This window comes from Lissotriton vulgaris, chromosome 11 (genome assembly GCF_964263255.1).
Source record: "Lissotriton vulgaris chromosome 11, aLisVul1.2, whole genome shotgun sequence".
Classification (NCBI taxonomy): domain Eukaryota; kingdom Metazoa; phylum Chordata; class Amphibia; order Caudata; family Salamandridae; genus Lissotriton; species Lissotriton vulgaris.
Genome location: NC_141699.1, coordinates 204,975,115 through 204,988,444, shown reverse-complemented (window position 1 = coordinate 204,988,444; position 13,330 = coordinate 204,975,115).

Here is a 13,330-nt window from a genome sequence, read left to right as displayed (position 1 = left end):
GATTACTCTTTGTGGCTGCTGCTGGATATTTGTATTTGAGGACTTTTTGTTTGGATCATTTTTGGATTTGGGATTTTACAAGTAAGTTGGTGTTGTTTGTTTGGGGGCATTGCAGTTGCTGCAACTACAATTGATAAACTTTTTCACAACTTTAAAAAATATATATATTGTGGGTAGCCACAGTATCCAGTAGGCCTAGGGTTAGTCATGGGTGCATGATACAACTGTTTCTGTGAGTTTTGTTGAACGTAAACATCATTTACTGCCTGGATGGGATGGAATTGAATAGCTCACTGGTATATGTGGAAGTTTTTTTTTATTTTGGGGTGCGTGTTAAAGCCACACTAGCCAGTAGGCCCAAGGGTAGTCAGTGGTGCATGGACCAAGTCTTTCTGTGGAGTCTCTTGAATTTAAACATCATTTAGGGCATGGATGGCATTGGATTGGGGTGATTTTTCTGTGTATTTCGATTTTTTGGGTGTTGTTGGGGCCTGGTCCAGGGCCTGGCCATGTGGGTGGGGTCCATTATGAGGCCTGGTCCAGGGCCTGGCCATGTGGATGGGGGCCATTTTGATGCCTGGTCCAGGGCCTGGCCATGTGGGTGGAGGTCTAGGGGCTATTTGAAGCCCGGCAGTGTGCTTTGTGCCATAGACCTGCACCCAGACTGCCTTGCTTTCATCCATTATGCCCAGGGGTACTCAATGGTGCATGGACACAGTCTTTCTGTGGGGTCTCTTGAATTTAAACATCATTTAGATCATGGATGGCATTGGATTGGGGTGATTTTTGTGTGTATTTCGATTTTTTGGGTGTTGTTGGGGCCTGGTCCAGGGCCTGACCATGTGGGTGGGGGCCATTTTAAGGCTTGGTCCAGGGCCTGGCCATGTGGGTGGGGGCCATTTTGATGCCTGGTTCAGGGCCTGGCCATGTGGGTGGGGGCCATTTTGATGCCTGGTCCAGGGCCTGGCCATGTGCGTGGGAGTCTAGGGGCCATTTTGAAGCCAGGCAGTGTGCTTTGATCCATAGGCCTGCACCCAGTCTGCCTTGCTTTCATCCATTACAGTAGTGCATGGACCAAGTCTTTCTGTGGGGTCTCTTGAAAGTAAACATAATTTAGGGCATGGATGGCATTGGATTGGGGTGATTTTTCAGTGTTTTTCGATTTTTTCGGTGTTGTTGGGGCCTGGTCCAGGGCCTGGCCATGTGGGTGGGAGCCATTATGAGGCCTGGTCCAGGGCCTGTCCATGTGGATGGGGGCCATTTTGATGCCTGGTCCAGGGCCTGGACATGTGGGTGGAGGTCTAGGGGCAATTTTGAAGCCAGGCAGTGTGCTTTGTGCCATAGACCTGCACCCAGACTGCCTTGCTTTCATCCATTATGCCCAGGGGTACTCAGTGGTGCATGGACACAGTCTTTCTGTTGGGTCTCTTGAATTTAAACATCATTTAGGGCATGGATGGCATTGGATTGGGGTGATTTTTGTGTGTATTCCGATTTTTTGGGTGTTGCTGGGGCCTGGTCCAGGGCCTGGCCATGTGGGTGGGGGCCATTTTGAGGCCTGGTCCAAGGCCTGGCTATGTGGGTGGGGGCCATGTTGATGCCTGGTTCAGGGCCTGGCCATGTGGGTGGGGGTCTAGGGGCCATTTTGATGGCAGGCAGTGTGCTTTGTGCAATAGGCCTGCACCCAGTCTGCCTTGCTTTCATCCATTACAGTGGTGCATGGACCAAGTCTTTCTGTGGGGTCTCTTGAAAGTAAACATCATTTGGGGGATGGATGGCATTGGATTGGGGTGATTTTTCTGTGTATTACGATTTTTTGGGTGTTGTTGGGGCCTGGTCCAGGGCCTGGCCATGTGGGGGGGGGGCATTTTGAGGCCTGGTCCAGGGCATGGCCATGTGGGTGGGGGTCTAGGGGCCATTTTGAAGCCAGGCAGTGTGCTTTGTGCCATAGTGAAGGACTGGGTTCTGTAGGACCCAGCGGTGCCAGGGCACAACACCTGAAACCTTCGTGGGTAACCTGCTCCGGCGTACGAATCACAGAGACATGGGACACTTCCTTCGACGTCAAAGATTCAAGGTTTATTTACTGCAGGGAACACAGTAGTCACGACAAGCAACACACGTGCAACTTGGGGAGACTGCTTCAAATTGGTTCTGTAGATCGCTCCTTTTATACAGTTTTTACCCATAAGACAACATGGTACACAAAAGTTTACAACCCGGTTCCCACCATCATCCCCCAGAGGGGTCGCTTTGGTCACTTTGAAACACATGAGGTCCGGATCATAAGTGCGGAAACATTTGGCGGTTCCCAACTGTAAAAACCCATCTTCCCAACATTAGTGCATTCCAATCGGTAATAAACAGATCGAAATAGGAACAAGGACAGGTGCAGAGGAAGACGGAGACAGTGGGGAGATCGGAAAGGGTGTAAAAGGGGAGGTATCGGGAAACACGAGATACGAGCATCAAAGGGACGTGCCTAATGAGATGCACGGCTGAGACAATAAGTCCGTGCGGCAAGATGAGCTTTGAGCGGCGCCATCTGCCTTACAGTAACATCCCCCTCGTCATAAAGACACTTACAAAGAACATGTGTCTTCCGCAAATATCTTGGGAGTCCCAGGGTCGCGAAGCGGACATCGTTCGTTCGCTGGCCACTTGAGGGCAAGAGACAAAATGGATGCCATATCTAAGATGGAACCCGTGGGTACAGATGAAAAACCCACGTAACAAACGAATGGTTTAAGCTAGCACAGCAGGACTGCGCACACTTACTAAACTCGTCATTTGCGGTTCATAGATACCAGACTCGACCATATTCGTGCGAGTCAAAAACACCAATTATAATTGTCACGGAACCTCAGACGCTCCTTTTGCCCTCATGTAGGCAAGCACTAGTCGGAATCATATTCGATATTCATCAGACCATTGAGATGTTGCTGTAGCATAGCTCTGTCCAATCGAGTCCCCTTGGTAACAGGTGGTTGTCTCATACACGTTGTAGCACAGAGGCCACATAAGGCAGGACCACACTGCACACAAAGGCAACACGTGAACAGGAACACCACAACAACCCCGATGATCATCAGAATCTACCAACCCCAAGTCGACATCAGGCCCCAAAACCATCCAAGTAGCGTCCAATCCCCTACATCCACGTGTATGGATTCGGAGATCTTATGTAACCTCGAGATGGCTTGATAGACAGTCGGAGCATTATCTGGAATAAAAATGCAGCAGCTCGAATGGATCACCTTACATACCCCACCTCGATCTGCTAGGATGACATCTAAAACCATACGGTTTTGCAACGTCATAAGCCTCTCCGCCTGAAGTTCAGTGGTGATATTACCAAGGGCACTGGCAGTAATATTAGCTGTCGATTCTACCACTCGAGTCAACTGTCTCAGGTTCCTGCTATTAGCCATAGGTCCCCAAAACGGGAGGAAACCCTTGAAAAAGTCTCCTGCCTCTTGACCGGCAGTATCCTCTTCGCTAATTACGCCTCTCACAATTCTAGTCTTGTGATAATCGGCATCTACAGTGAACGTCGGAGGCAACAGATTCGCAATGAAACATGAGCCCATGAAGTCAGCGGGCAACCATGCATATGCACGATCATAGCAGATAAAATATGTACCCTTGGCAGCCAGGAACACAGGGGACGAGAACATTGGCAGAATGTAATTTTCAGTGCAAGCACTTGCTCCAAGTCGGGCTTGCGATCTTCGGCCACGACCCATAAGACAAAAATTACCAGTGTGGGGTACGACCCATATTGGAGGCGAGCTTTTAAGCTGCTTTTCGCTAGTGAACGCACTATATTCACCTCTACTTAGGACCCTATAGGCTTGTACCTCTTCTTCGGGAATAAGCGAGGGATCATAGATATCGCTATCTAAATCCTCTATTGCTATCGACAAAGGTTTCTGATACGAGGTAGGACCAGAGTAGGGGGAACGTGGTTCTCGAATGGGGTGGAAACCCAGTGCGCTTCGAAACATTGTTTGAAATGCTCGAGCGGACCCTTGGGAACTATACGGTAACACCAGATATGGAATTCCCTTATCCGTAGTATGTGGCATCAACCCACACACCCAACAATTAGTAGTGTTAACCACTAACTGATGCTGATGAAGGAGCTGAATAAAGGAATTATTGCGGAATTCTACACGTCTAGCCTGCTCGTGTTCCGGTAACATATGAAAGGAATGAGGAGAAACGGTAGAGGTAAGATTAGGGTCAGAAGTAGGAGTAGGTGTAGCAGAAGGTATGAAGTAAGACATCATGTAATACACCCCACCCGCCAAAAGTGCAGAAGCAGTCAAAAACAATACAAACAGTTGGAATATGAAACATTTGGTACGACTGAGTTGTTGCAGCTTGAATCGATGAACCTGGGCTCCCTCCAAATCATTCAGCTTCGAGAATGCCATTCCCTACGACCGTCCGCAACGTTTCTTGACGCACTTCGTTCTGTGTAGCAATAGTCAATCCCTAGGAGTTCCCAGGAACCGACGGCCTTTAACCTAGTGTCAAGACCTACTATCCAGAAGGAAGTACGCGCGCGGCCCTACGGCCTTCAATGCACAATACGTATATATGCAAAAACAAAGTCTCTCAGCTGTAAAGGCAAAAAGTATATGGAATGAAGCTCAATATAAATACATACAAAAATATTTATAATAATACAAATGTTCAGAACTGATCACGAAAAACGGGATAATGCAGTCGTCAATACAACAAGGCAGGATCTTTTATTAGTTCTTAGTGCGAGATCGCAAAAAGTATCGGGTTTTCCCAGGACGTGTCTGCTCGTTGAACAAAGGATCCGTTGAAGAGACAGCGTCCTGCTGATCAGTTGAGTGTTCCGGTCTTGAGTCTTTCGATGATAATTGTTCAACAGAGCCTTTCTGCTGCGCTGAGGATTCTCCAACGGGCTGCGCGTCACTGAAGGGCACAAACGCCGGCAATGTTTCTGTTTCCGTTGACGCAATGCCTCTCCTTACCCACGGGTCAGCCGGCAAAGGGATGGGGACTCGTTTAGTGTGGGTGGCATGCACCCAATTCTTACGTCCCTCGAGACGAACGGCAGTCCTCGTGGCCAGGAGCACTTGATAGGGTCCGGTGAACCTCGGGTCTAGGTTATTTTTGCGTGAAAAATTTCTCGTCACCACCCAGTCTCCGGGCTGGAGCTGGTGGCCTGGACCCTCCGTCTGCGTCGGCAATGCGTCGTAAACCTGTTGGTGAATTAACCTCAGTTTAGCAGTCAAGTCATGTAGATAATCGATCAACATTGGGTACTCAAGATCAGAAAACATTCCTGGCCTAGGAACCCCCCACACATTCGCAGGACGGCCGAACACTATTTCATAGGGACTAAGCCCTACTCGGGAGTGTACAGTCGCCCTAGTTGACAGTAATGCTAAAGGTAAAGCGTCAGGCCACGAAAGACCAGTCGTAGCCTGAATCTTCGCTAGCTTTAGTTTAAGGGTGCCGTTGTACCCTTCAACCAAACCAGCTGACTGGGGATGATTGGCGCTATGGAATTTCTGATTAATTCCAAGGCCCTTACACACACTCTTCATCACACTACCCACAAACTCACTTCCGTTATCTGACCACACGACTCTAGGCATTCCATACCGAGGAAAATATTCCTTCAGTAGGATTTTCGCAGTAGACAAAGCAGTATTGTCTTTGAGGGGATAAGCCTCAATCCATCGGGAGAATGCACAAACCACAACTAAAACGTATTTCAGGTTGTTGCATCTCTCCATATGGATGAAGTCCAATTGGATCACCTCAAAGGGATATGAAGGGGGAGCAAAACTGCCAGGAGGAGTTGGGGTTCCTTTGCCAGGATTGTACATCATACACACCATACAATTCTTCACCAAACGTTCAGCACATTTCGTGATACCATCATTCTTCCACACAGGAGACAGCAACTTACAAATACCTTTCGCGCTAATATGTGCTAACCCATGTGCCATTGTCACAACGGCCAGCACATATGCATCGGGCAACAACCATCTTTTCTGATCCGACAAATCAATCCAACAACCATTCGCATCCAACTTTCCTGTACTTTCTTTCCACTTCGCCTTTTCAGTCTTGGTGGCCTCATTCTGTATTTCTTTCACACTTTCGATAGTGTCCTCACACATACTCGATTCTGTAGGCCACCTAACCGAACTCGTCACATACATTCGAGTGCTAAGGTTCCGGGCAGTCTCCTTAGCAATCTCGTCTGCAAACGCATTACCACGACCAACATCATCCGTCACTTTACGATGCGCACTACATTTAATAATCGCTACTTGCTTAGGCAACGTCAATGCATCCAAAAGATCATTCACCAACTGGCCATGCTGAATCTTCGTACCCTGCGACGTCAAGAAACCTCTCTCTCTCCACAATCATCCAAAACTGTGTGCGACGCCAAAGGCGTATTGGCTGTCGGTAAACACATTCACACGTTTCCCTTTCGCTAACACACATGCTCTAGTAAGAGCAATCAATTCTGCAGCTTGGGCAGAATTCTGATTCAACCTTGCAGTCTCAACAACAGTATTCAACGTTACAACAGCATAAGCAGTAGTCACATCACCATTCGGCAACTTAAAACATGACCCATCCACATACAAAGTACCATCCGGGTCTTCCAATGGGGTGTTTTTAAGGTCCACTCGACCTTTTGTTTCCTCTTCAGTCCTCAAGTAGCAATCATGTTCTGCTACTTCATCTGACTCTGCGCTAATTGGTAACAAAGTTGCCGGGTTCAGAACATTACAACGTTTTATCTGAATATGACTTGCCAGCAACGTCAACTCGTACCCAGACAACCTCGCACTCGTCAAGTGCTGAGTTTTCGTACGATTCAAAAGAGTATCGACTGCATGCGGAACCATCACCGTAAGCATATTATCCATGACCAATCCTGCTGATTGTCGGATGGAGACCGCAGCTGCCGCAGTTGCTCTCAAACAACTCGGCAATGCTCTAGCTACTGGGTCCAAGGTCGAGGAAAAATATGCACATGGACGTTGCTTACCACCAAAAGGTTGCGTTAAGACACTCAAAGCACAACCTTCTCTCTCGTGAACATATAATGTAAACGGCTTACTGTAGTCAGGGGTACCCAACACAGGAGCCGAACACAATGAATCACGTAATTCAGAAAAACTTCTCTGACATTCTTCCGTCCATGGTAAAGGAGTTGAAACATCCTTGCACGTAAGAGCCACCAATGGTTTCGCTAGCAATGAAAAATTAGGAATCCATTGCCTACAGTACGACGTGATACCTAGAAAGGCACGCACATCTCTTTGGGTTGTTGGCACAGCCATTCGTGCAATCGCTGCAATTCTCTCTGGGGTCAACCTCCTTCCCTCCTTTGACAATAAGTGACCTAGATAGGTTACTTCTTGACAACAATATTGGAGTTTAGTAGGTGACACCTTGTGATTCAACACACAGAGATGTTGCAGCAACGACACCGTAGCAATTTTGCAAATGTCCTGAGTATCGGCAGCTACCAATAAGTCGTCGACGTATTGGATTAAGGCCGCACCAACCGGCAACCGAAACGCATCCAGTTGACTCTTCAAGGCTTGACTGTAAATCGATGGACTTTCACAGTAGCCCTGAGGAGCGCGTTTGAACCGGAAGCTGCGTCCACCGAGAGAGAAACCGAAAAGGTCTCTGCTCTCTTCGGCAATCGGGATGCTGAAAAACGCATTTTTCAAGTCAATCACCGAAAACCACGATGCTGAAGCCGGAATCAGAGTCAGTAGCGCCGTGATGTCAGGCACAACAGGGAATTGAGGAACCACAATTTTATTCACTTCCCGTAAATCGATAACAAAACGATAAACAGGTGGTTTCGAAGGATCAGTACGTTTAAGAATAGGCAGCACAGGGCTGTTGCACACGTTTCCCCGTGTCTCTTCAATAACATCTTTCTCGATCAGATCATAAATGATCGCTAACAACGCTCGTTCACCATCAAGAGAGATACGATACTGGGGAATACGTGGCAAACGCACATTAGATTTCAACTGGACAACATAAGGGGAGATATCAAGTAGGCCCACGTCATTCGGACCCGTTGCCCACAAAGACGCAGGAAGAGAACTCAATTCCGGTGGGAGCTCGTCGAGGGACAAGTACATGGGAGAGACAACCCTTTCTCCTAACGTAAGCTTTACACCCGCAGGAGAACAATACAAAGTTGCGTACAAACGTTTAAGCAAATCCAGGCCCAAAAGATTTTCACCACAACCTGTGGTTAGAATCAATGGAGCTTCTAGCTCACGTGGCCCAATTTTAAGGGGCAAAGGGCGTGAAACTGGATTGGTAACGGGGGCGCCAGAGAATCCAACGGAAACATTTGTTAAGCCAGACAAAGGTGCGCCAGGGAGTTTCGAATGCTGAATAGAACTTTTCGCTGCACCAGTGTCCAACAGAAAAGGCTCAACGACGCCCGATGTAGCAACTGCGACGTAAGGCCCTCTCTGATCGACCGGAACTGATACCACTCCCTCTCCTTGTCTTCGGCTGTCCTAGTAATTACTGTCGTCAGTTCCCTGATCGACGTAATAGTCGTCTACATTATACTGCGCAGATCGTCCTTGCGATGATCCACGTTGATCGAAACAATTATTATTATTAGAGGAGTTATCAGAACGGTCGTTCTGAGTACCACGACCTTTACCACGTGATGCCTGCTGCGAACCACCACGACCTCCTCTAGATGAGTTACCACTATTACGTTCATTCAAAACAGGGCAATTGAATTTAATGTGTCCCTCCTGTCTACAATAAGCACATTGATTGTACCCTAACGATGATCTTTGGGAGGAGGAATCGTTACGCGGCTGCGATCGATTCGATTGCGGCTGCAATCTATTCTGCTGGGGTGCATTCTGATTCGAACGCGGAGGATACGCTTGTTGCAACAACACTTTAGTTTTTAGCTCTTTCGTCTTTTTATCAGCACGGTCGTTCTCTTCTTTCTCTCTATTCTCATAATATTGTGCTGTAGCCAATATCTGAGCCGAAGTAGAAACGGCCCACGCACTTTCTGAATTCTTTAATTTATTGCTCAAATCGGGCAATAAGTTTGAAACAAATTTATCCACAAACAATCGCTGACCACCCTCGGTACCCATATCCTGTCCACTATGGTCAATGAATGCTTCCTCGAACCTCGTAAAGAAGTCGGAAACACTCTCATCTTTCTTTTGCTTGCAAGCTGACAATTTGTCCCAATTTACCTTCATGGCTGGCATAAGAGTTTTCATTAATGTTATAATTCTCTGAGGAAGGGCAGTAATCATCTGCTCAGGTTTAGCCCACCAGTTTGTAAACCATCCGCCGCCACAATGGCAGCCCAATCACCACCTAACTCAGTCGGATGGTTTTCCTGCCTAATCTTAGCCCAAATAGGTTGTGGTACGACATTGCCGAACAACATATCGATATCGGCAAGATTCATAATTGTAGCGTCTACAAGCTGCGATAATTCTTTATAATAACCTGTAGGATTTTTGCGAGGGTCAGGCAAAGATTGCTTCACCTGCAACACTTCCGAGCGTTTCCATGGGAGGTGTATCCACACTCTCTGCAAATGTGGCGGTACAATAGGAATAGCAGTAGCATCGCCTGGCATCCACACTGGTGGAACTTCCCGCATAGGGTATTGGCCAGACTCGTCTGGTTGTTTTTCAATATCCTCAACAAACAATGCATGAGGTATCGGAGCGGGGCGAAGAGATAGCAACCGCTCAATAGCACGTCGAACATTAGTATCCACTATCAGTCCGTTCGAGAACTGAAGCTGAAGATCAGACAAAGCGGCCAGCACCTCGTCAGGTGCATCAGCCGATATCTGATCGCGAAGGAACTTACACATTTCATCAAACACGTATCTTTGGGTTGGTATATTGAACTGACAAAACGTTTCGAAAACAACACGGGGTGGATTTCTAAGAGGGTTTACCATCCAACCCATCGCCATATTATATAGCGCAACGCGTTCTCTGTTTCCAGGAAGCTGACTACGTCTCTGAGGACCATCGGAGCTAGTGGACCCATGAATAGGCCCAATCGAATGAAAGAAACTAGCAGCAAGAGGAGAATTGCGAGAACGAGTAGAGGGAGAAGTATAGGACACAGGACTAACAAGTGAAGGAGTAGAAACAGTAGCAACAGCAGGAGTCAACAAAACAGGAGCAGCAGCGGGAGCAGGAGTATGTGGAAGCGGAGGAGCAGTAGGGATAGAAACAGGCAAAGGGGCAGGAACAGTCGGAAGAGCAGGTACAGGTTGAGGAACAGGCTGAGGAACAGGCACAGGAAGAATAGGTGGAAGAATAGGTACGGCAGGAACCACAGGAGCTGCAGCTGCGGTACCCTGTACGTACGGAGGTGGCGACTTCATGAGATAAGACATTAAAGGATCCTCAACTGGCTCTTCCTTCTTTTCCGACTCCGTAGGCAGAGCGGGATAACATTTATCTACAGTCATACGCTGTAATCTATCAAATACTTCCTTATCCTTAACCTCCTTATCACGCTGAAATTGCTCTGCTTTCTTTACTATAGTAGCAACATTATCTCGCTGATTACGTTTATTCTGTCTGATTTCTTTCTGTCGGGCTTCCTTGCGCCACAACCGAAAGGCATCAAACATGGCCGGCCTTGACTTTCGTTCGAACAATTTAATCTCTAGATTATCTAAGATCGGGGCCTCGAAGCTACCATGAGGTGGCCAACGAAGGTCGCCGTCCTTCTTCGTATATTTAATCCAATAATCATTAAAGGTAATTGGACCTAGTCCATGTTTACTATATAGTTCATACGTGGGAGTTCCAACCGGAGGTATCGGACACGAGTCCTCCAGTCGGGAATCCGTACCACAAGGTCTGAAACAACTAAGCAAAGTACTACTGATGGAGCAAGGATTTGCACGTGAAGCGCCTTGCCCCGTGCAAGAACCTCGCCAAATGTATAACATTACTAAAAATCATTATTGTCGTGTATTTCACGTTTTTCCAAAACACACGGGTGTCCCCGGATGCTTGCCTGTATGTCCTTTCCATATTAACGAAGCTTGCGCTAAGGAAAATGGCTGCTTCGCTGAAATTCAGTCTGCGCATGCGTCGGTCATACCCATGTGATGTGACGCACTCGCATTCTGGAGGGAGTTCTGTGCACATGCGCATTGTTGCTAAAATGGCCGCTTGACTCTCACCACGCTCTCTGCTATTGCTGCTGCTTCAGCCTATCTGTCCTTTCGCACTAAAACAGTAACGCTATAGTCATTATAAAATAAGGGATGTTTAGAATTTCATCATGGTATACAGTGTGATCATTCTGGATGTGATATTAATTTGTTTTCGCTTACTTTTCATGTACCGCGTCTTTGTGGGCTGGGGCATACATGAGCAACGCCATGCTGAGGCTCCTCTGAACCCCGTCACGTGACTGGGGAAATTCCTAACTGCGCAGAAGCTGAAACCAGCCAGCTGGCTCCTGAAGCCCGATGCGCCTGGGAACCCGTCCTGAAGATGCAGTCTTGCACCTTGAACTATTATACACTGTTGCTATATGCTGTACACTTGTATTGTATTGTGTATTCCTATGCCTGGGAACGTGAACCCAAGGGGCGGGTGTCCAAAACTGAATATTGATGATGAGAAAGCCGAACTCTAGGAGGTGGTAATGACCGCACCACCTCTCTTGACCAATCATAATATGGGAAACTGTCACTTGCAACATTAGTGGGTGGTCTGAGGGTCCCCAGAACTGTATAATTACTCTAGTTTAGCTCATGGAAATTGTCCGACTTGTCCGAGTAGCAGACCTGTCACTGACCCTACGATCTCAATAGGTGTCCAAACTGAAAGTGCTGCGGAGCACTTTGTCCATATTTTCCACAAGCTCCTAAGGGGTGGAAATTCCTAAGTGCTGGCGAAGCACTTTGCTGGGAGATTCGAAAATCCAATCGGGGTTTCTGGCGGATTACTTGCAGAAAGGGGTAACGCAGGCGTTGCTGGCCGAAGCTGTGGGTGTTGGTCGTTCCCTGGGAGGCCCAGTCCTTTGACCCGAACCTGAGGGGTATCCTGTCCTGATCTGCCCGTGGGGTGTACCTGTTCGCACTCTGGTGTGCCTTTCTGTGGGTCCTTGTCCCCGTCTTCCCAACTGACCCGTGGCCAGGGTTGGTCTCAAATCTGAATTAGGTAAATATTGTATGTGGGTTTGTGTATTCTTTGTATCTTGTTTTCTCTCTCTCTTCTCTCTTTCGTATGATCTATTAAAGCACTATTACCTGTGATATTGTTCTATTGCCATTGCTGATTTAGTTTGTTCCTTCTTTCTCCCCCTTCCATTAAGAGCTCATTGTGTTTATCATAAATAATAGTATGTTCCCGTTTTTCCCTTTCCTTTAGTTGATTGCAGTGAACTTAGAAAGAATAAGTTAAGAATTAAGTACATGTTTAGGTCCCAATCATATACCTCGTGTCCTAGTATAACGTTGCAGTGATTAGTTCTGGTTTCAAACCCTACCTCTAGTCTTCCCATATATCTTAATGGTCGTGATTTTCTTTGTGCAAAGTTACCTTTTGATGTTGATATTAATGTTTGACATAGCGTTCTGCATATCACTTATTGTCTTGGCATCTTCCTTTTGAACTTTATATAAAGAGTCAAAACTTCATCAGGTGTCTGTGGTCATTTTACAGAAAGTGGATAAAATATATGGAAGTAAAGAAATGTTTTAAGGTCCTGTCTACTATTTTCCCTTTTAGCTCCAGGTCCATCGAAAGTTTGTGCCTGTGGTAAGTTAGGTGCATGGTAAGCAGAGGAAATTCTGAACCATTTAATTACTCATAGGAGCGTGCCAGGATTTCACCCGGTTCACGAGAATCACTGATTGAAAACTAAAAAGGCACGCCGGGGCCCAGTGCGTGTAAGAAATTGGTGACCCGGGTGAACTGCGCGCTCTATCAGTAATTTTCTGGCAGCCAGAGGATGGTTTGGACTAGTTAGATTAGGTAGACAGGGAACAAACCGTGAAAATTAATGCGCTGCTGACTTTTACTATATTGTTGGAAATTTTTTGAAATGTTTTACATTTTTATATATAAATGTATATGATTTTACATTGCTGCTATAAATGTTGAATTAACCCAGAAATTGTTTGTGAATGTTCAGTGTAGTCCGAATCCCCGGGGAAGTATTTTAGCTAACGGTGAGCAGAATCCGGTTAGCTGTTGAAGTCACTAGGGTCTGAAACATTAGTGCAGGGTTAAATGAATAA